The 24084-nt window shown below is 38.1% G+C and overlaps 1 protein-coding gene across 7 annotated transcripts in view; it reads right to left on the bottom strand.

The window, feature by feature from the left end:
• The window catches only part of ARHGEF28 (Rho guanine nucleotide exchange factor 28), a 313068-nt gene that overhangs the window by 186673 nt on the left and 102311 nt on the right, over positions 1-24084 (bottom strand). Inside the window, exon 1 of one of the 7 annotated variants that reach the window (XM_078004859.1) lies at positions 13017-13115. The exons of 5 other annotated variants lie outside the window; for them this stretch is intronic. The gene's annotated coding sequence lies outside the window, so the exon portion shown is untranslated. Of the gene's footprint in view, positions 1-13016; positions 13116-24084 lie in introns of those variants that run through there. One more of the 7 variants, XM_078004864.1, reaches the window with a different exon arrangement.

Below are 24084 nucleotides of genomic sequence, written 5' to 3'. Positions count from 1 at the left end.
CCAGGTCATCTCCAGACCCCAGAGGCTTTGAAGGATTTGTGCTACTCCCTACCCAAAACACAAAAAGCAATACAAAGTGGGGCCTCCAGAGAGAGAGCGCATTCTGCCCAGCCTGTGGGAGTGGCGGGGAAATGGAAACCTGGAGGCGGAAAGGGTCGCCCACTTTGGAGGGCCTCCAGAGCTTGGCCCGGCGTGGAGAAGCATCTGGGCTTTTGTGTGCTTGCCCAACAAAAACAAACCTGTTCGCCAAGATATCTTTACCCTGTGATAGAGGAGAAGGTGAACAGAGAAAAGCCTACACAGACTCCTTAACATCAATTTGCCTCTGACAAATATCAGCAAGACATTTCATAGGACACTAAGAGTTAAGCCAATCAGGATCAAAAACAAAATCAGTGCAGGGTTTTCTAGTAGCCACATGGTTATTTAATCTCAATTTTTTACAATAAACAAAAAGCTATGCATTTCTAGTGGTTTGCAACCTATCACACACACAGTTATCTGAAATTATGAAATGGTATAAATACAAAGTACGGAGTTCTGAAAAGTCACTGGTTGGCAGTTTTAATTGCCCTTTTTCTGCATATGAGCATGCATGTGTATGTGCACACATAAACGTAATCAATAGAAAAGCAACATGCCAAGAAAAATCTACCATACAATAGCTTCCAAAAAAGTTCAGGAAGGAGATCTGAAAAGCAAAAAACAACAAATGTCTAACATGACTGAGAGAGGAAACTCAGACGAAATTCCATTTCCTAAAAAAGGAAGAACAGCTTGCTTTAGTCATGTTCCTGGTTGCTAAAAAGACTGTTAACTATCCACAGGCAGATCTAACCTGACCTGTTCGTGATTTTTTTAAAATAAAAAACAAATTATATAAACAGATCAAAAATTTTCACAGATCACAAGGATATCTAATCTGCATCTATTCAAAACAATGATCATATTACTATTATATTTGGTTGGGTGTTCAAGGACTACAACTTATGAGAGTTTAATTGCAACCCTTTCTAATGCAATACAGCCCTGAACATTACAGTCTTGTAATTCATCACGCCTGCCTTTCAAGAACCATGCCATGCTTTACACTAGTAAAAGGATAACCAAAAGTTATGTGAGTAATAAGACATGCCCATTAAGGAAATTAAAGAGAGATGCCCAGAAGTCCTAACACTCAGAAGAGATTCAGCAATAAAAAGAGTCTCTTATATGGTAACCAGAAAAACATCAGAAAGACCTGGATAAACATGCTATGGGAAAAGAGGGGGTGATACAGAAACCAACAGAGAGACCCTATTAGACAGAAATGGATGGGCAGGAGAGGAAGACAAGGAACGAAAATATGAAGATGAAATAACAAGAACATTTTCATTCAGAAAACGCAGATAAAGCTCAAAGGAGATGGATTTAGATAAAGCACTTAAGAGATCAGCAGGAAGAGCGGTCTTCTGAAAGAATATGCAAGTTGAAAGAATATGCAAGTACAGCTTAAATAGCCAACCACAGGTGGCAATTTTTTGGGTAACAGTGGGATCTTTCTAATCACTGAGGCCACTGAAAATCTGCTACTCTTCTTAAAAGGCCACCAATTTCATATATGACAAAGACAAAATTCCAATGTACAGAATTCCAGAGTACCTCTTTCAGTTCCTCATCTGGATCCAATTGCATTCTTTGTTCAGGCAATTGAAAACTAGAAACTTTCCTGAATAAATTTGTTGGCATAAATATCAGAATCACTCTGCTCCTACACAGAAGCAATAGAGATGTGTTCTCACGTTTCTATAAACTATTTCCAAAATATAAAACACTCAAATATGCCAATGAAATTTCTGGAAACAATAAGAAGCATGCTAGGCAAAATTATATCCCCAAATTAATCAACAAGTTTAGTGTACTCTAGTCAAAACCCATTTTTCAAATGAAACTCAACAAGCTTATTCTAAAGTTCATCTGGAGGAATAAATACACTAGAATTGAATTGATACTGTTGAGAGAGAATGTTTGGACTGTCAAAGCTTGCTCTACCACAAAGCAAAACATACAATAAAACCAGGGTCATTTAAACAGAGTAATAGTAGCATAGAGACAGACAAGTGCAAAGTCCGAGGCAGACACATGTACCCATGGAAATTATGCAATAATAGATAGCATTTCAAATCAGCAGAGAAAGAATGGACAATTCAATAAACGGTTTTAGAACAATAGCTATCCATTAGGAGCAAAAACATGCATTCTACCAAATGATTAAATTTCTAATTAATTCAATATCTAACAAAAAATCCATAAAAGCATAAAATTAGAAGACTGTTTAAAAGTTTTCATTATTTAATAAATAACAGCAGTTAAAGGTATTTAGATTTCATCTGCATTGATATGATCCTAAACTATCAACCTTTTTTCATTTTTCCTATTATCTTCCAGTCTTTATTCATATGCACAGGTAATTATTACACAGTTATACTCATGGCATAATACATTAATACATACTGGTGTGCTTTCTTCTCTTCTATCAAAAATATTTTTCCACGTTGTTACAATCTTTGGCACCCCTTTTAATTGTATTCCACCAAGCGTTTGATGTTCTATAATTCCATGATTACTTAAATATTCATCTATTGTTCGTTAAGAGTACTTCTGACTTTTTAACATTTTAAACAACTCCTGATAAACATTTTAAGTATTTTTTATCCTTTGAGATGCTATTTTAGAATACAATTCTAGAAATGCTTCCAAAAATATGAACACGTTGTCATAAATTGCCAAACTTCTTTCCAAAAATTTTGTATCAACTTTTATCACCATATGTGCTGGTTAAGAGGATCATTTTCACCCCGACCTTGCCAAAACTATCTTTGGAATTATTTCCTGTGTTAACAGATCATAAACAGTTCCTCACTGATTTAATTCACTTTTTTCCATTGCCACTGAAATTTGTTGCCCACTTTTATAAAAGTCTATTGCAAGATAATGCAAACATTGTTAGTGGCCAAACCAAATTTCAATTTGAATAAATTTAGTCTTCCCTCTTCTGTTTCACATACGAATTCACCTATAAACTTTGCCTTTGGCAAATCAAAATTTTTAGTTTCCCAAGTGAACCAGTTGGAATCAGTGTCGGAATCATTTCCTTTCCCCGTCAAATAGTGAAGGTGTATCACCTCTTTCCCAATCATGCCCAAATAAAAAATACTCATCAGTACTCCCATAAAACCTTGGAAGGCCAAGTCACATGGAAAATAGGAATCACAAATGTAGAGCAGAAGAGCTGAATTGACTATAATCATAATAAACACAGTTCAATGTAAATGCACACAAAGTATCAGGTAAATTAAACTAACATTTTTTACCATCAAGCATCCTCTAGAGAAATTCTACTTGTAAAACTCAATAATTTTCAAAGACCAAGCCTTCTGCTGACATGCTGTGACATCTGTGGATTTCTTCCCAGAGAACCAAAAAGGTAGCAAATGTTTTTGCCACCTTAAACTATCTCATCCAACTTTCCTATTCCTTTCCAGATGGTATTTAAAGTGGAAATGGCTGTCAACACTAGTTTGCATGTTCTAAACATTTTTTCATTAATCAATGTCTCTAATAACCTGGGTAATTGAGTGGCTGTATTAGCCTAATCACTGGGTATTCTTGTACTCATGTTTTCTCTCTCTTCCTCCCTTTCTTCCCTCTCACTATAAACAATGCATCTGTATATAATTACACTTTGTTCATAACAATGCTATTTGCTGAACAACACCTTAACTCTCTGGTTTCTTAAATATACGGCATGAGTGGGCAATGAACAAATACTGCATTTTCAAATTATGACAATGAGAAAAAAGGATACATCTTTTTATAGTGGGGTTTCTTAACCAAGGGAAGAATCTGAATACGGATTTCAGACAGTTTGAGAACCTCTGAAAATTATTAGCAAAACTGGTTTTGTGTGTGCATATATGTCCATTTTCTGAGGAAAGGTTTATGGCTTTCATCATAGTCTCAAAGGCATCTAAAGATTCAAAAAAAGTTTATGAACTCTAGCTTTTATAGTAACAGGCAAAAATGGGAAGTTAATAAATACTTTTCAATAGTAATTGTCACCTTTTTATTTGACAGGAAGACATAAACTATCTTCCAATGGATTCTAGTATTATACACAGCCTTTATATGGGATGATTAGGCAAAGAAGCATAATAAAGGTAAAAATAAGTTGATAATCAATGTTTACTAATACATGCCATGAAAACCATTATCCTAAAATATAGTGCTATGTGAACTATCAAATTTGATTTGTAGTCAATATTTGAAACTTGTCTTCTTTACAATAATAAAAAAAATCTATACAGAGCCTTTCCTATAGAACACAGTGCATTAAACTTTCTAAGATCCTTGAAAAGTTAAAAGAAAAGAAAAGGATGCATTGTTATTATTCCATTTTATAGGTAAGTAAATACAAATATAGGTACTACTGCTAACTAGCTCAGGATCTCAGAGCCAGATGTGTAATATTAGGTTTCTTGATTTCTGCCCCAACCTCCAAGTTAGGTTATCCTCTTTACAGTTTCTCAAGTACAATAGCATACGTGGTACCAAAGGAAGCACTGTGGGCACAAAGTATTTTATTCAAATTACTGTGTGGAGCTGAAGTACTTCTTTAAAAGAAAGTGTGGAAATGCAAATATTATTTCTTATATGTGTGTGCACATATCTACAAATACAGACATCGATATATCTATATACTTATACATATTATCTATGTGTACAGTACATCACAATTTATACAGTGCTTTCTTGTGTGTTTTCTTGTCTTATTCCCACAATAATACCTGGGAGGTATTATTATGAACCTTGTTTATTAAAGAGAACACTGAAAATACTAGATCTAGTGAGGAGCAGAGCCAGAAATCAAATCTACATCTTTCTGTGCCAGGCTCAGTACATTTTCTCCCCACCATGTTAGTGAACAAACAGCAAATGCGCAAATATTTAGTGACTTATCTACAGCTTTTCATTTAACTCAGTCTTTGCTTCATGTTCTTAATGTAGGAGTTCCCATCCTGAAATCTGCGGACAGATACGGTGAGGGGGAAATGTTCCTTAATCCTCTGGAAAATGTATGCAGCAGTTTTGGGCATTTATCTGAGGAGTCTGTCTATCAGTCACAGATCCTGAGAAGGGTACGCAAAGAACATGTGAATCAAAAAACTGAAGAACCACTGATTTGAAGCATGTTTAAAAGCATCTGACTTTTATATAATTTAAAATATCAAGATTATTCAGATGTATCGTCCCAGTCATGTAAATACAAATTGGTTAAATCCAGGGGGAAGTATCACAATGCCATTTTTTTAAAGGAAGGTTAACTAAAATAACTTAAAAGACTTATAAGACATTTTTTCAGAAATAGCCTTTAGAGTAGGCATCCATCTCCAGATAGGATAAAATAGACCACACAGGCCAACAGTCCTGCTGAAAACAACTAGGAATAACAAGGGCTGACAAATAAAAAGTCATGGAAACAATGAGGACAAAAATGTAACAAAATACCAGACAGGAGAACCACTCAGAGAAGTAATGGAAGCCAAAAGACAATTGTGTAATATTTGTAAAAGGGTGAAAGAAAATCCCATGTCTAACAAAAATATCTTTAAAAACGAAACTGAAATTAAAATGTTTAAGACAAATACTGAGAGAATTCAGTGCCAACAGACCAGCACTGAAAGAAATACTGAAGACGTTATTCAAGAAGAAATGAAATGATCTCAAACAGAAACATGGAAATGCAGGAAAGAATGAGGAATAGTGAGTAGGTAAATATGTGAATAAATATATCAAATATATAAACAATTTTACAAAATTATAAAAGCACGTATTTTGTGTAATATATAAGAAAATGTTTTACAAAATATTATAATGTCATGGAGTTTAAAATATTTGTAGAACTACAACGTGTGACAACAATAATGTAAAAGGTAGATGAAACTAAAGTATGTAGCCATATTAGGAAATTGCTGAAAAAGTACTTTTACTATATTTATAATATATTATATATATTTTGACTTGAGAGTAGCCACCAAAAGAATGCATAACTAATGAGTTATAGAGGGGAAACTTAAATAATAAGAATAGTTGATTCATCAAAAAGAAAACAAGACAGGAGAAACAAAAAACATAAAAATAAAACATGTGTGCCAAGCAGAGAGCAAATAGCTATATGTAGATATAAATCCAACTATTTCAGCAATTATATTAAATGTAGATAGACTACTCCAAATAGTACACCAAGTCTGCCAGTATGGATTTTTTTTAATCCAAAAACAATAACAATATCTGTACACTGCCAACAAGAGATATACCTTAAAAATAACACAGCTTAAAAGTAAAATGACATCCATGCAAAACTAACCAAGGAAAAGCTAGCACAGACAAAATAATATCAGACAAAGTAGACTTTAAAGCAACATATATTACTAGGGAAAAAGAAATTTTTCATCATAAAAAGAGTCAGTTGAATAAGATAATATTATAATATTACATCTGTATGCCCCTAATAACACATCTTTAAAAGATATAAACCAAAAGTTAACAAATCCGATAGAGTAGACAAATCCACAATCGCAGTGGATAACTTTAGCCTGCCTGTTTCAATAGCTAATAGAACAAGTAAGTAAAAAATTGACAAGGATATCAAAGATCTAAATTACACAATTAAAATAACTTACCCAAAGAAATAATTAGCATAAATTAAATGCATATATTAATAATTGTAAAAGATACCCATTATTCAAACCTCTGCATTAAACACAATAATTCAAAAAATATAAACACACAGGCTGGGTGCAGTGGCTCATGCCTGTAATCCCAGCATTTTGGGAGGCCGAGGCAGGTGGATCACTTGAGGTCAGGCGTTTGAGACCAGCCTGGCCAACATGGTGAAACCCCATCTCTACTAAAAATACAAAAAAATTAGCCAGGCGTGGTGGCGCCCATCTATAATCCCAGCTACTCAGGAGGCTGAGAAAAGAGAACCGCTTGAACCCAGGAGGCAGAGGTTGCAGTGAGCCGAGATCATGCCATTGCACTCCAGCCTGGGTGACAGAGTGAGAACTCGTCTCAAAAAATAAAAAATTATATATACATACACACACATACACACACACACACATATATATACACACATACACACACAGACACATATATATAAATTTAAAATCTAGATGACTTTCATCCTTGATGGAATGATTCACCACTATCAAATTGAAATTGCCTTTGTTTCTGTAACACAGCAGAACTGAGTAAAAGACAATTCATAACAGAGGTCAGCAAATGACTCCAGATTCCTCACAAGACCAGAAGTAGGCTTTATAAAGCCCCTTAGCTTGTTTCCCTTTCAAACCCCTAACTTAACAGATTCCATGGAAACAGAGAACTCCTAGAAAGTGAAAACAAATATCTGGCACTTTAAGCAGCAGATCATAGTGGTAAATATACTGGCTTGGGTATAAGAAAACTTGTAATCACTCTTGCATTATTCTGATAATCCTTTAGGAATAAAGGCCCTATACTGGCCCCCAAATCATCAACTACATAAACCAAGAAGGAAGCAGTTTAACAGTTAGACACAAGTTGGGATTTTAATCAATAATCCACTAGCGTCACTGAGGGAGCAACCTGCCCTACCCTATATTGATGAAAATTTAGTAACTCCATTAAGAGTGAGTATGGTCAAGCTCTGCTTTATGCCTGTCAGACACACCTGGGCCATGGAATACTTTAATACAAATATAGACAAAGCTGACAACACGTTCAGAGGAAAAGGACAAGGATGCCAAAGGGATGCAAAAAGCATGCTGTCATATGAGGAACAATTGAAGGAACTGGGACTGTTTTGCTAAAGAAGAGACGAGTCATGGGCAAACAGTCACCACTGCAAATATCTGAGGGTCTATCATGCAGACATGGGATTAGACATGTTCTGCAGGCCCCAAGGGAAGAGCACAAAACAATACGGGGAAGGACAGGGGACGGAGTTCAGCTCCACAGTGAGAGCCCTCTAAGGAACAGAGATGTCCAAAGATGACAAGGATTGCTTCAGCTTAGGAGGAACAAGCACTACTAGGAGATGGTGTGTTTTGTTTGTTTTTCTGTTTTGCTTATTTCGTCTGAGAAAGAATGAGGCTAAAGAACTTAAAGAACTATCTAATCTTCAGTGTCTAGAATCTATAATATCTGGTATATAATTCTAGATTAATTGCTTCAATATATTTTAAAATTGGGGGGCCTACATGAGCAGATTTGGATTTTGTGGGGTTTCTATTTGCTCGTTTTTTGCTTCTCCTTCTTTTTTTTTTTTTTTTTTTGAGATAGGTTCTCACTGTATCACCCAGGCTGGAGTACAGTGGCATGATCATAGCTCACTGCAGCCTCAAGCAGCCTCAAATTCCCAGGCTCAAGGGATCATCCCACCTCAGTCTCCTGAGTAGCTAGGACTGCAGGCACCACCACCACACCACATCTAGTTAATTTTTTTATTATTATTTGTTTTTTTGTTTTTTTGTTTTGTTTTGTTTTTGTTTTTGTTTTTGGAGGGGAGAAACAAAGTCTCACTATGTTTCCCAGGCTGGTATTGAACTCCTGGGCCTCAAATGACCCTCCTACCTCAACCTCCCAAAGCGCTGGAATTACACACATGAGCCACCACATCCAGCCCCAGGTTTGTTTTTTATTTTTTATTTCTTTATTTCTTATTTCTTCTTATTATTATTAGAGACAGGACCTTGTTCACTACCTCAAACTGGAGTGCAGTGGCATGATCTCAGCTCACCACAACCATGGCCTCCTGGGCACAAGTGATCCTCCACTTCAGTCTCCTGAGGAGCTGGAACTACAGGCACACACCACCACGCCCAGCTAATTTTTTGGTAGAGACAGGGTTTTGCCTGTTGCACAGGCTGGTCCAGAACTCCTGGGCTCAAGCAATCCGCCCGCCTCAGCCTCCTGAAGTGCTAGGATTATAGGTGTGAGTCACTGTGTCCAGCCCCAGCTTTGTTTTTTAATTTCTCCCTTATATTTTTGCTTTGGTTTGTTTTTCTAGTTCCTTGGATTTATGCTTAGTTTATTTTTATTCTCTGTATTAACGGTTTTCAAACAGATCAGGGGAACCCTAAGTTGTAATGGGAGGATGTTGGGAGTTCGTAAACATTCCATTTAAATTTCATTTGGGAAATACGTTTCCAATTGATATTAAATCTAAAAGGATTGTCATCCACTTAAATTTATTATTTACCAAATTTTAAGACACTGGAGAGGACCTGAAGTGCCAGGTTGTCATTTTTCCATTGAATTGACAAATGCAATAAACTTAAAGAACACATTTATAATAATAAAGTTTTATCAAGCTTACATATTGTTCCTCATAATACTTGTTTGGATAAAAAAAAAAAGGTTTCCTTTTACCTAATAAGAAAAGATCTCTAAAGCCCCTCTAAGGACTATAGGATACCCTCTGTTGTCTTATGGGAAGACAACTAAGTTCTGTTAGTGACCAAAGTCACTAATGATCTAAGAAAATATTCCTCTAAGCCCTTTTTATGGTTCATGTCCCAAACAAGCTTTACATTTGCATCACAGTAAAGACTACAATTTATCAACTTCAAATTCAGCTTGAACCCATGCAGACGGTAACATCACATGGTTATTATTTAGCACTTGAGGTCTACAGATTTATAATCAAGTGCTGTCTAAAGGTTATTGTGGGCCAACTAACAGCACTGAACATCCCAAACGAAAATGAAGACTATCAGGAATACAAACAACCCAAGTCTCCATGGATTGATTACCCCTGGGCATAACCTGATCATAACTATCCATTCTTATTTCATGATAGACCACCAAGTCTTTGTGTTCCACAGGAAGTCCTCTCCTTTGTACAAAGGGATAAAAGCTGGGGACAGTTCCCCTTGTCCCTCTCATCTGGCCAGCACCTGTGCGAGAACATTCCTCCCACCCTCTATCCTCAGTGCAGTACACACGCATGTGCACACATAACAGCAGGCCACTCTTAAAAGAGTGCTAAACATATACACCATGGAATACTATGCAGCCATAAAAAAGGATGAGTTCGTGTCCTTCATAGGGACATGGATGAAGCTGGAAACCATCATTCTCAGCAAACTATCTCAAGAACAAAAAACCAAATACTACATGTTCTCACTCATAGATGGGAATTGAACAATGGGAACACTTGGACACAGGAAGGGGAACATCACACACTGGGGCCTGTTGTAGGGTGGGGGGAGTGGAGAGGGATAGCATTAGGGGAAATACCTAATGTAAATGACGAGTTAATGGGTGCAGCACACCAACATGGAACATGTATACATATGTAACAAATCTGCACGTTATAACACATGTACCCTAGAACTTAAAGTATAATAAAAAATAAAAATAAATAAACTTGTAGTTCTGTCAGAAAAAAAAAAAAAAAAAAAAGAGTGCTAAATACTCTGCCAAGTAATGCTCATTGCAAGATACTGGGAATCCTCAGTAAGAAAAGCAGAGATTCAGAAATTACAAAAAACTAGCCGGGCGAGATGGCGGGCGCCTGTAGTCCCAGCTACTCGGGAGGCTGAGGCAGGAGAATGGCGTAAACCCCGGAGGCGGAGCTTGCAGTGAGCTGAGATCCGGCCACTGCACTCCAGCCCGGGCGACAGAGCGAGACTCCGTCTCAAAAAAAAAAAAAAAAAAAAAAAAAAAAAAAAAAAAAATGTACAATTTAGAGATCTGAAAGAAACCTTAGAGCTCATCGGGACCAAACCCCTTACATTACAGGAAACTGAAGACCCATAACCTTGATCTAGGTTCTATCACACAGCTAACCTTGGACCAGAAATCCCTGGTGGTCACCTTCCATCCAATACCTTTCCCACTCCCCCAAGCTACTAGGGGGGAAGAGCAACAGTCTGACCCCCAAATGAATCCTATTCCTCCCCCAGGGACTGGGAAGAGCCTTTATGGAAAGAAGTCAGGATTAGAATCAATGAACTCTCCCTGAAGTTCCTCAGCGCCCACTTCACAGCATCCCCAGCCTCCCTTGTCGTGTCTCTTCTCTTCTGGGCTCCCGTCACCTTTGTTAAACTATAGAGCACTTTCAGGTCCTGTTGCTCTTCTCCTCAAATCGAAGCAAAAGCAGGAAAAAAGCCAGCCCAGTCACAGCATGGAAAACTTGAAGCCCCAGTGGAAACTAGAGAAGCAGGGCACATGGAAGGAGCAGCTAGCAGTCAGTCAGCCCCGGCTCCAAGAGCCTACAGAAGAGGGGAAAGAAGGACACAAGGGGCTGGGCACGGTGGCTCATGCCTGTAATCCCAACATTTTGGGAGATCGACACAGGCAGATCACCTGAGGTCAGCAGTTCAAGACCAGCCTGGCCAACATGGTGACTCCCCTTCTCTACTAAAAAATACAAAAAAAAAAATAGCTGGACGTGGTGGCGGGCACCTGTAATCCCAACTACTTGGGAGGCTGAGGCAGAAAAATCACTTGAACCTGGGAGGCAGAGGTTTCAGTGAGCCGAGATCGCACCATTGCACTCCAGGCTGGGCAACAAGAGCAAAACTCCATCTCAAAAAAGCAAAGCAAAGCAAGGAAAAAAGGAAAAAAAGGAAAAAAGGAAAGGAAGGGAAAGGAAAAGGAAGAGGGCTCGGTGGGGAGAGAAACAAAAACAATGGCAGTGGGCTGCGGAGTAAGACGGGGCAAGCAGAGAAAGCTGGGAAAACAAAGCAACATGGAGCTTAGTCGAAATAGGAAAAGCATGAGAAAGATGGAAAATAAATAGACAAATAAAAATGAGCAGGAGAGAAAAAGCTTCATCCCACCAGGAATGGCAATCTGAAAACACGTTTGTAAAAAGGAGGGGAGAGGGAGGCAGAAAAGGATCTAAACTTTGGTGCTGACAAGGAACACTGCATCTAATCCAGATCAAGAGCTGAGGGCCAAAAAGCACCTTGGATGTGTCTCTTTGAAACACATCATAAAGTGGGGGTGGGAGGTTTCACACTACTCACATCCTGCTAATGGCACATCCCCATTCTGGGGAACCCATCTTTCCATACAACCCTGCAGGGAGAAAGGAGAGCATACTTGGGGACTCCTTTCTCATTCCCATCCACTTTAGGCAGAAGCAGCCATGGCTTTAAAAGGAAGGAGCTCATTTTTCCGGCCTTATCCTTTCTTTCCCCTCACTGTTTCTTTCTCCCTCTTCTACCTCCCTCCCTCCCTCCCCTCACCAGCTTTCAATGGTCCCATACAATTCGACATTGTTTACAAACCTTACCATGGCAGACATTTTACTGTCATCAAACTCCTACCATACAGATGTTACTGAAGCTATCTCAGGTATAAAGGGACATCAGGTACTGTATTAACTCACGTTAAATATTAAATTTCTCATTTTCTAAGAGAAAGCGTTAATGAAAAAACAGTAGTATTTACCAGTTTATTAATGTGGTTGCTTGGGAACACATAAGGATAAAAATGGCCATGATAGGACCCTTGGTGTTTTAATTAACAGTACTGTGCATTTGAATGTACCAAGCACCATTCTAAGTGAATTATCTCATTAATTGCTTACAATTGGCCTATGAGGTAGAAACCATCATCCTCATTTTATAGATGAGGAAACAGAGGCTTTGAGAGGTAAATGCCCTGATTATACAGTGATCTGGAGGGTCAGGAAGAACCAGGAGTCACGCCCATGCTTCCCTCTTAACTCCCGTCAAGCCCTGCCGCTGTGGTCAGTGCTGCATCCCCCAGAGCAAAGCCTCTGCAGAAAACAAGAGACAGCCCAGTGCATTGATTGATTCCGTGACCATCTGCTCACACCTAACTCTACAGTGAAGTCTTAAGAAGTTACACATGAGTATCCATTGAGTCCTTTGAAGAAATGACCACGTTCAAGGACTGTGAATATTATGACCTCTTTTAGATTATTTTCTCTTCTTCCTTCATTCAACAAATACCTGATGTGTGCCAGGCACTGTGTTAGGTACAGATGGTATGAAGATGATGAGACCTATCCTTTCTTTCCTTCATGGAGTTCACAGCCTAGTAGGAAGAGAAGAGGTTAAACAAACACAAGTGAGCACAAGGATCTCTGTATGAATGGGAGAAGGAGTAACAGTTCAGGAAAGGCATCTCTGAACATGGAGAGGACCCTGTGAATGGAAGGGAATTCCAAATAAAGGCATGAAGACCAGTGAGAGAATGGCTCATTTGGAGAATGACAGTTAATTATCGCCAGGCTGTGATTCCTGAAGTAGAAAGTAGGACAGAAGGGGAAGCTGGACATGAAGGCAGAGGCCAGCGCATGGAGGGCTTGGAACACAAAGAGTTCCTGGAAGAGTTTTAAGCAGGGGAGTAACACCATCAGATTTGCATTTTACAAAGACCAGTCTAGGAGACAGAGGCAGTTATGCCAGGAAGGCTGCTATCGAGATCGGCTTTCCTTGAGGTACAGTCTCTTTCTCAGTACCCTGCTGCTCTGGAATTTTTAAGAGTACCAAAAATAACCTAGAGATTAGAAAAACATGGGTCTGGCTCAACGACTGAACATGCAGACCAGAGATACTGGTCTGGATCTCCACTCACCTCCTGAAGCTCTAGTGAAAAGTGTAAGGCCTCTAAGATTCAATTAGACCTGGACTCCAATCCTGGCTGCCTCTGCTACCAAACTGTAAAACGGGAATAAAAACAGTGCTTGCCTATCTCAGAGAATTCTTAACATTGCTAAATGAAATAAAATATATCGACGCTTGCACAGCACTTCTGACACTTAATAAGTGCTTAATAAATTAATAAATTAGCCAGCTACTCGGAGATTACTAAAATCAATATCACTCTTATTATTCAGTATTGTTCACTGAAGAAACATCTATTGAATATCTAATGAGTGCCAGGCAGTTTCCTCAACTTTCTCAAAACAGCACAGTGAGGTCGGCAGCACAGCATGAGTACTCTCATTTTGCAGAAGAGGATATTTTGTTCAGAAGGCTACATTATTTGACCAAAGTTACAATGACCCTCCTCAAGTTCTCCCAGCTGGCAACAGGATTCAGAGAAATAAAACAGAAGGTGTAGTAAGCACTCATTTGAAAGAGTTCATTTTATAAATAAAAGCCTTCTCTACTTCAAAATAGTCTTCCCTCTACACTGCAAAAATACAACTTAAAAAAAAGAAAAAGATAAAACAGAGGTATTTTTATCCTGAAGACAGTTCACTCTAATTTGGCAAAGTAATATCAGTTCTTGCATTCTTCTGGAACTGGATGCTACCTACCATCTGTTTAGAAGATCAACAGAGCACTCATTTCCCAGGATCTTAATCTACCTCAGTTGTGTATCTGATTTTTTTCTGGGATATAAAGTGGTACAAGCACTAGCTTATGAGTGCACAGAGAAATATTACCTGTGCTATATGCTAACTCGTCACTTTGTCTATCCTTTACGTGGCCTTCCAAGGACACAGGATCATCTTCCTTCCTCTTTAATGCACAAATTCTATCAGCACATTTGCCTAGAAGTATGTCCTGCTCCTCTGTCTTCCCAAAGACCCTGAAGTGAAATCCCCAGGATTTCATACCTTTCATTACCAGCGAGCATGCTGCTCTGGCCCTTCTGCTCATCCCAATCCCAGCTATCCTGAAAGGCCCCACTCTTCTGGGCATGCCCATGATGTCCCTCTGAATTTCAGGCCATCTCATCCCAACCTATCTCATAGTATTTAACTGTCCCTCCCTATTCTTCTCTTTTCTCTCTGCCAACACTATGGGCCTTCATTTTACCAATTTATGTTCCTTCCATCTTTTTTTTAACCCTCTTACAGCGCTTAGATCCATGTCCCTACCCAAATCTCATGTTCAATTATAATCTCCAGGGTTGGAAGTGGGCCCTGGTGGGAGGTGATTGGATCACGGAGGTAGATCCTTCACCAATGGTTTAGTGCCATCCCTTTGGTGCTGTTCTTGTGATAGCAAGTTCTTGCAAAATCTTGTTGTTTAAAAGGGTGTAGCGGGTCCCCCTTTGCTCTATTGTTCCTGCTCTGGCCATATGACTCTGTGCTCCCCCTTTGCCTTCTGCCATGATTGTAAGTTTTCTGAGGCCTCCCCAGAAGCCAAGCAAATGCCAGCACCATGCTTCCTATACAGCTTACAGAACTGTGAGCCAATTATACCTCTTTTCTTTATAAATTAGCCACTCTCAGGTATTTCTTTTTCATGCTTCATCTCATTTCTTATTTTCAAGAAAAATCTGATTTTTCTTGCCTTAATGAATTATTGCTGTAATAGTTGTCAAATGATGATTTTCTAGTTCCATCATTCCTTTTAAATTATTTTTTCTTTCAATAGTTTTCAGGGTACAGGTGGGTTTTAGTTACATGGATAAGTTCTTTAGTGGTGATTTCTGAGATTTTAGTGTAATCGGTCTTAGATATTTCTTGATAGCAATGCAAGAATGTACTAATAGACCCTCCCACATAATGAAGGCCAGAGAGCATCATGGTTAAGTGAGGTAGCCCTGGAACTGGAGTCAGATGGCCTGGATCCCAAGCCTGACTCTACCACTTATCACTGTTTAGCTTTAAACAACTGGCTTAATTTCTGTACCTTAATTTCCTTTCCTCATCTGAAAATGGAATTAAATATAATCCTTTAGATTTTAGTGACAGTCAAATGTAATAATGAATGCCTCTGCCTGGCATGGAGTAAGACCCCACTATGTGTTCAGTCTTTTTATTTTTCATTGTTAAACTACCCCAATTTCTTTTAGGAATAATGCAGGATATACAAAGGCATAAAAATGACACAATGGACTTTGGGGACTCTGGGGAAAGGGTGAGAGGGGGTGAGAGATAAAAGAATACACATTGGGTACAGTGTACACTTCTTGGGTGATGGGTGCACCAAAATCTCAGAAATCACCACTAAATAACTTATTCATGTAACTAAACACCACCTATTCCCCCAAAACCTATTGAAATAAAAAATTTTTTAAAAAATAAAAATGAATAAAGCAGGATATAAAGTAATTATTTCCTCTCAAATTTCCCTCAAATATTCTTACGCACAAAAAAGACTCAAAGTTAATTAACTAGAATGGAAGAACATATTTGTAAACCAAAAGAATCTTTTCCTACTGTTTGTGTGTTTCCACTATACTTTCATATACCACTTTTTTCTTAATAAAAGTGAAATATAGCTTTATACATTAATTCATCAAACATATATTAAGCCCTTACTAAAATATATTCAAAACACTGTTCAAGGAACAAGGGATGCAACAATAAACTGAGCAAATCCCTGTTCTCATGATCTAAAGCCTTCTGTTGGAAAGATTGAGTAAATAAGAAAATATCAGATAAGTACTATACAGAGAATTAAAAATAGGAGAATAACACTCAATATTTACCAAAAGGAACTAAAAATTTAATCCACACAAAAGCCTACACATGGATATTTACAGCAGCTCTATTCAAAATTGCCAAAACTTGGAAACAACCAAGATGTCTTTCAGTAGGCAAATGATAAATAAATTGTGGTACATCCAGTTGATGGTATTAGCATTAGCATTTAGCATTAAAAAGAAATTAGCTATCAAGTCATGAAAAGACATGAAGGAACCTTAAATGCGTGTCACTGAGTGAAAAAAAAAAAAGCTGATCTGAACAAGTTACATACTACATGATGCCAACTCTATGACATTCTGGAAAGGGCAAAACAATGGAGATGGTTAAAAGCCTAGTGGTTGCCAAGGGTTGGCAGGCAGGGGAGGGATGAATAGGCAGAGCACAGAGGATTCTCAGGGCAGTGAAAACACCCTGTGTAATACTATAAAGGTGGATACACATCATTATACATTTGTGCAAACCCACAGAATATGCAACATCAGGAGCGAACCCTAATGTAAACTACGGATTTTGGGTAATGATGATGTGTCAATGTTGGTTCATCAATTGTTTAAAAAAAAAATAAAAAAAATTCACTACATTGTGATATTCCTGGTGGGGGATGTGGATAATGGGGGAAGCTATGCTGGGCACACACATACAGCCCTCTCCCTCTCAATCTCAACAATTTTACCGCAAATGTAGTGCTAGATGTACTGCTACAAGTGTCCCTTAATTCAGAAATGAGAGGAGCTAGGAGAAAATAGTTTCATCGATAAATAACTGTTTACATAATAAAGAAAAACTGTATCATTTTAAATGCCATTTCTAATAATTTAGGATATTTCTGACACTGTAGATTATATTAATAATATGCTGTCTACTCTGGGCCCCTTGAAATCACCCAAAATCCCAGCACACATAAAGAATACAAAAAGTTTTCCAGAGACACATGACTTTATAATTTACCTATCAGAAAGGAAAGCAATTCTCATTCCATGACCACCCTATCCCTTCAAAACCAACAATTAAAAGAGAAGTTTGCTGGCCACAGAGGAATTATGGGGCTTCCCTGGAAGTACATTATCACACAGTAACTTGTCAAATATCCTGATGACTATGCCACAGTATCCCAATTTTTTCCCTAAAACCAAATGGCCACTATGTATTACACAAGACCCCTTCTCTCAGAACAAATTCTTTAATAGCCAAGCAAACGCATGCTTCCAAAACTTATGATGATTTGAGCCTTTAAAGATATTTGCCTAAGGCCAGACGCGGTGGCTCATGCCTGTAATCCAAGCACTTTGGGAGGCCGAGGCACGCAGATCACGAGGTCAGGAGATCGAGACCATCCTGGCAAACACAGTGAAACCCCGTCTCTACTAAAAATACAAAAAAAATTAGCCGGGTGTAGTGGCGGGCTCCTGTAGTCCCAGCTACTCACTACTGGGGAGGCTAAGGCAAGAGAATGGTGTGAACCCGGGAGGCGGAGCTTGCAGTGAGCCAAGATCGCACTACTGCACTCTAGCCTGGGTGACAGAGCAAGACTCCGTCTCAAAAAAAAAAAAGAAAAGAAATCCTTAAGTTATAGTAACCCCTTAAGTTATCTCATTCCTAACAAGATAGACACAGACCTACATTTGTTTTTTTAACTGGTTATACCCTTCTTCCAAACTATACAACTCCAAACCTTTTGACCACATAAGGAAAGCACACGTAACTCCCAAGTCAATAAAAACATCTTCCCAACAATCACAGAAATTAAAGCATTCCCATTGAAGTCCAATATGCTAAATTAGGTTGCGCACAGTTACTAAAAATGGATTATTCTTGTCACAGAGAACATCAAGAGCTTTCTACTTTTCTACATAAGAGATTACAGGGTTTTTTTAGCCTAAAGGCAGAGAAGAGGAAAAAATTACAGAATTTCATCTGATCATTGCAAAAAAAAAAAATCTAGCTCAGTACATACTGTCCTAAAGACATCTAAGATGTTAATTTTCAACTGTTTGAATAAAGACTCAACACAGAGCAAGTAAAAAACCAAAAGATTCTAAATTCTAAATTTAATTCTAAACAGCTACTTAATTTTTAGAATAAATTCAAGAATAAATTTTTCATTTTCAAATCTAAAATTTCCAACCATTAAAAATATCAACCTTCAAAACAATTCCAACCTGTCCAACATGGCAAAACCCTGTCTCTACAAAAATATACAAAAATTAGTCAGCCATGGTGGCACACACCTCCTGTAGTTCCAACTACTCAGGGACCTGAGGTACAAGGATCACCGGAGCCCAGGAAGGCCGATGCTGCAGGAGCTGTGATCTTGAGCTCTACTGCACTTAATCCTGGGCAACAGACGAAACTCTGACCAAAAAAAAAAAAAAATTCCTCCTCATGGTGGATAGTTTGAACCTATATTGATTCTAGGTTGCATACATGATCAAGTCAGCAGTCTACTGAAATATATTTTCCTTTGTTTTGCTTTAAAGGTACCTACTGAGGCAAAGTAACACTGGAATCCAACAAGATAAGTAGGACATCCCTACCTATCTAACCACCTACACGGCAATTGTCAGTCATTCTCCTAGCCTTGCTTCCTCTTCACAGGGGAAGAAGCATTTTTACCCCCAACTACTGCTCTGTGGGTCACAGACATACACAACATATCTGACTTGGAGAGTTTACTATTTAAAAAACTCTACATTTGAGGATAAGTTGAGTAGACTTCATTAAATTCATTTTATAAACTTATAAACAGAACTATAAGCTATAAACTTAACCATAAACTATAAGTAATATGCTTGTTAATGCTTTACATTTAAACTTGAACCTTAGAAAAAACTATTTTTAGATCAGAATTAGATGGCGATATATGCATTGAATAACTCTGGAAACCACTATTTGGCAATACATTTAAATCTCACAACACTGCAAGCTAGGTTTTGTTATTCCCACCTTATAAATGGGAAAGTGAGATAGTACAAATTGGAAGGTCACAGCTGGGACACAAATTCAGGTCTATCTACTATCTACTCCTTGCTCTTATTTCAAGATTAAAACAATAGTGTGTAACTGGTTCACAGGTATTTAAAGGCACCAAAAAGACAAACTCCTAACTTGTGAAGTTCTACTCTCTAACACTAACAAAAATAGTCTATACAATTTGAGTAAAATTAGCTACTTACTACACATCTTGAGGAAAGAAAAGTATCTGCCTCCATAATATCGAAAGAAGCTGCCCACTTGAAATGTGATCAGTGACTAAATAAACTTGAGAAATCTAACACATTCTGTGTATTGAAATAAAGGGTGATGTTGTGATGAAGAAGACAAACAAAAGGATGGCCGTCTAAATGACTTTTAGAAATAGAAAATCTAGAGAATGAGAATTGTTCAATATTTATTTAGCATTGTCCTTGGGACAAGATCCAGCCAGCAAACATGAATGTTTCACACTATTTGACAGGAGATAGAGTAGATACTGCAGCTCCCCCTAAAGCAGCATTCCTTTAGCCCAGAGGATATGTTCTTAAAAATAAAATCAGCACTAGACATGGTCATCCTCATGATAAGAGCAACACATATCATCATTTAACCAACCTGTCAATCTCAGTTCTAACAGCTTTCAGTTAATCAGTTTAATCCCACAACAGTCCTTTGAGGTAGGTGTCTATTATAATCCTCATTTGACAAATGAGGAAACTGAGGCAGGGAGCACTTAAATAACTTGCCTAAGATCACACAGCTTGTCAGGAGGCTGAGCCAGGCAGTCTCTTAAACTCTCATAGCCAAGTCCTCATAGAGATGCAGCTACCCACACTGGCAATCCTTACAGGTTCTTTAAATCCCTTGAAGTCAAGAATTGCCTCTAGCTATACACAACTGTGGTCAGTCCCTTCAGACTGCAGTGATATTTATGAGGCCTTTTATCATATCCAGGGTTTTCTGCCATTTTCTGCTTTTCTTTATTATTTATTTTCTTGATTGTCTCTTGAACTGCTGTAAAGCTCACATTTTAATGCCAGGCACCATACTCTTGTTTCTTGGGGCAAGTTCACACACCTATGGTCAACTATCCTGAATCAAAACTGCTCCTTTGGAACACAAGATAAATGTTGGAAAGAGCAGCCACAGAAAGCAACATGATTTGCAGAACCCTCTCAACCCAGAGTCGTTTGGCAGCACTCTCATTGGCTGATCTCATCAGGGTTCTCCAATGAGAAACTTTTTCTCTTTGGCCAGAACATTCAGTACCGTGTGTTTAGTACAGGGTGCCACAACAGCTCTCTGTGGCTGACAACATTCTTTAGCTTTCTGGACGAGAAGGAAAAACATTAACCTTTCAACTTGTCTTAACTATAGGTGATAAGTTAAAAGAGGGCTTTGTTATATTACTTGCTGTACTGTTCTCTATGATTCCAATATTTCATAATTTAAACTCTTTTTACAAAGCAATTTCCAACACTAGATTTAGATAGCATCTGACTTGAAAGAAAACTTGTTTTCAGACTTGCAAGGCTAAGGATTTGAGTGGAGGTCTGTAGGGGCACAACAAAGGGAAGCCACCAGTTGTGACCCATTTAATCAGCCATTAGCCTGACCATTTCTTTACTACATTGGGATGAAACAAATAAATTATCATTTTAAGAAAAAGAAGGCTTTCCACAAAGCAAGCAATGCTCTATTTTGTTCTACATGTTTACTTATGGTTTCAATGACAGCATAGGTATCATTATCAAATTTACCAGTGGTAGAAGCAAAGTTGGAAGGGTCAGTCAGGATGAATCAAGTCTCAAAAAGATCTCAACAGGACCAACACTAACAAGATGAACTTCACCAACTAACAGTGAAAATGCTGTACTTAAGTTAAGAAAACTCAGCGGCACAACAGAGGATGCAAGAGGACCAGATAAACAGATAAATAGCATCGACGTGGAAAGGACCTAGAAATTTCAGACTGCAGTAAGCTCAGGATGGGTCAACAGTTTGATACAGTCACCCAAAATGAACTCAGACTACCTGAGACTGAAGGACTGTAGGCAGAACAGGGAAGGTGATGACCCCATAATCTTCTGCATTGGCCAGAGCCTGCTGAGGGATTCTGTTCAATTAGAGGCACTGCATTTTAACTGGATGTTGAGGGCCACGTTATGAGAAGAAAGGCTTTTGAAATCAGGGATTTATTCTGGCAAAGAGGACACTTAATGAGAGGATATGACAGCTGTTCTCAAAGTCTTGAAGGATTATATCCAAGAAAAAACAGAGTTACTACACAATGTCTCAGAACCAAGAACAAGAACCAAGAACAAGTGGAGAGAATTACCAGAGGCAGATTTTAGACCACAGTTAAAAATTATGTTGTAGCAAGTAGAGCTGTCCAAATATGGACTCTCTTCCTTATCCAGGAAAGTGGGTTCTCATCACCATTAGAAGAGCTTACGGAGAGTAGATGGCCATCTATTCCTGTCATCAGAGGGAATTGCTACACGTAAGTTTCCATGATAAAAATCATTCAGACTTACACTGGATATGTACATGCAGAGAATTACAAAAGCACAAAGTGAAAGTGGTCACAAAATGTTATTTCACGGACCCCCTCAGGTCTAAGCAAGGAGGCAAACTGCCCAAGAAGATCACTTTTAAAATGTTTCTTTATATGTTTCCGAGAAGAAACCTGCCCATCTTCTCAGTATTCCCACAGTTCTGGCTTTTCAGAAAGTTCTTCCTGATGCCTAATCTGAATTTCACCTGCTCCAATTATACCAATTCACATGGATAGCAAATTGGGCTCTGTAATGATCAGGACAGGAAGAAAACTGACATGAGGACAGGTAATGAAAAATATTTGCAGAGGAAAAATATTAAGCAATGAATTTTAAAAGCTTCCAATCTCTAAATGCCAATGTCATTCAGAGCAGTTATAAAAACCATTAGAAGTCTAGTTTACATACTTTCTTTTCTGAGTACAAACACTGACCTCCTTGTATAAAAGCTCTGCTTTTATTTTCAGACCCAGCTTTCTATCTCTGCAGAAAGAACAAGACAAAAACTTAATGTGTTTAGATTAAAACCACTCAACACTGAAGGGAAACTACAGTTGGGCAGCAGGAACAAAAGATAGCTTTAAAAGGCTGGTGACCACGTTAAGTGCTTAAAAATGCCTAGTTCACATAAAAGGTACCAAAATACAAATTAAATAAAACATGTTCTCTCATTTCTTTAGTAACTGTCTAGCATATGTTGCCAAAATACAAAGGCACCCTGAAACGCTATTTAGCATAGATTCTGGATGGCCTTTTTCCTAAAAACTTACACTGTGCTTAGTAAATTCATCATACACTGTATTGATACACTCTTGCACCGAACTAATTTACCTACTAGTGGACCAATCAATTTTCCGTTAAAACTCCCTTTATCTTAGTTAGGTGGATAGCATATTTTAGATTCTCTTTAAATGCCTCCCTAGCAAAAATAAAACCAAAGCTAAGCTCTAAATCAACTCTTTGAAAATAAATTATTTTTTTGTAACTGCTACAGCTTGGTTTTAGATAAAACATGTCAGTAAACAAGACAGCAAACTGGTATCTATAAAACTTGAATTTTGTTTACAGTTTGGCTAGTCACACCTGGCAGACAGGGAGTGCGGTGCCCAGAAGTTCCAAAGGACTTCCTTGTCATTCTCAAGACTGAACCCCACTCTGTTCTAAGCTGGCAGTGAGCTTTTCACTGAGAGGTATTTGTGCACACACAGGCACATACATGCACATACACTTTCTCCCCCGGTTTAACCTTTTAGGGATATGGTCTTTGCAGCCAAACTCAGGCTAATAGGGAAAACTTAGATTAAAACCACTCAACACAGGGGGAAACTGCACAAGTTACATACTGCCCAAGGCAGTCACCTTGATTGCTAGTTTAACAATCGACCCTGACAGGCATTTTATTGTGAATGCACTCTTAATTCAGAAATGTCTTGCAGTTGAGCCCTGAAAGGATAAAGGGTTGATACTTAGGTAAAGAAAAAGTTTCCAGACATCCAAAATAGTAGCCAAGTCTTTAAACTCTTCTCAGACCCTTTTTCCACTCTTCCTCATTGTCCAGCCAAATGCCGTGAGCATATTCCTCAGAAAATCAGGAAGATAGACCCGGCTTTACAAATCAGGCATGTGAATGAATTACACCACACCCCAAGCATATCCCTAGCTTTCTCAAATACCAACGAAAACAGCCAACTTACTGATTCTCTCAAAACAGAGACCTCACTTGAACCGCTAATGCAGGTAGCATTAAAAAAAAAAGAAACGAAAAAAGATCTTTAGTGATGAGCTGGTTATTTAACCTGATAGTCCCTAAACTTAATTTCACTTAAGAAGATTAGTATAAATTATTTTATGAAAGTAAAGGATAATAATACTCTTACAGTCACCATTTAAATAACAGTTAAGAGGTATTGAGTTTATCCAAGGGAAAAATAATGTCCAGTGGACCAACATTCTATTCATACCTATAAGCCTCAAACCTAAAGGGCATATCTATACAAGGCAATTTGCCATATTAGTTTTTACTGTTCCTAAATGAATTCATATAATAGATGACTATGTAAATATGAGAAGGGTGTTCAAATAACCACAAAGATT

This window comes from Macaca mulatta, chromosome 6, assembly GCF_049350105.2.
Source record: "Macaca mulatta isolate MMU2019108-1 chromosome 6, T2T-MMU8v2.0, whole genome shotgun sequence".
NCBI classification, from domain to species: domain Eukaryota; kingdom Metazoa; phylum Chordata; class Mammalia; order Primates; family Cercopithecidae; genus Macaca; species Macaca mulatta.
This window is presented reverse-complemented; position numbering and strand designations above follow the sequence as displayed.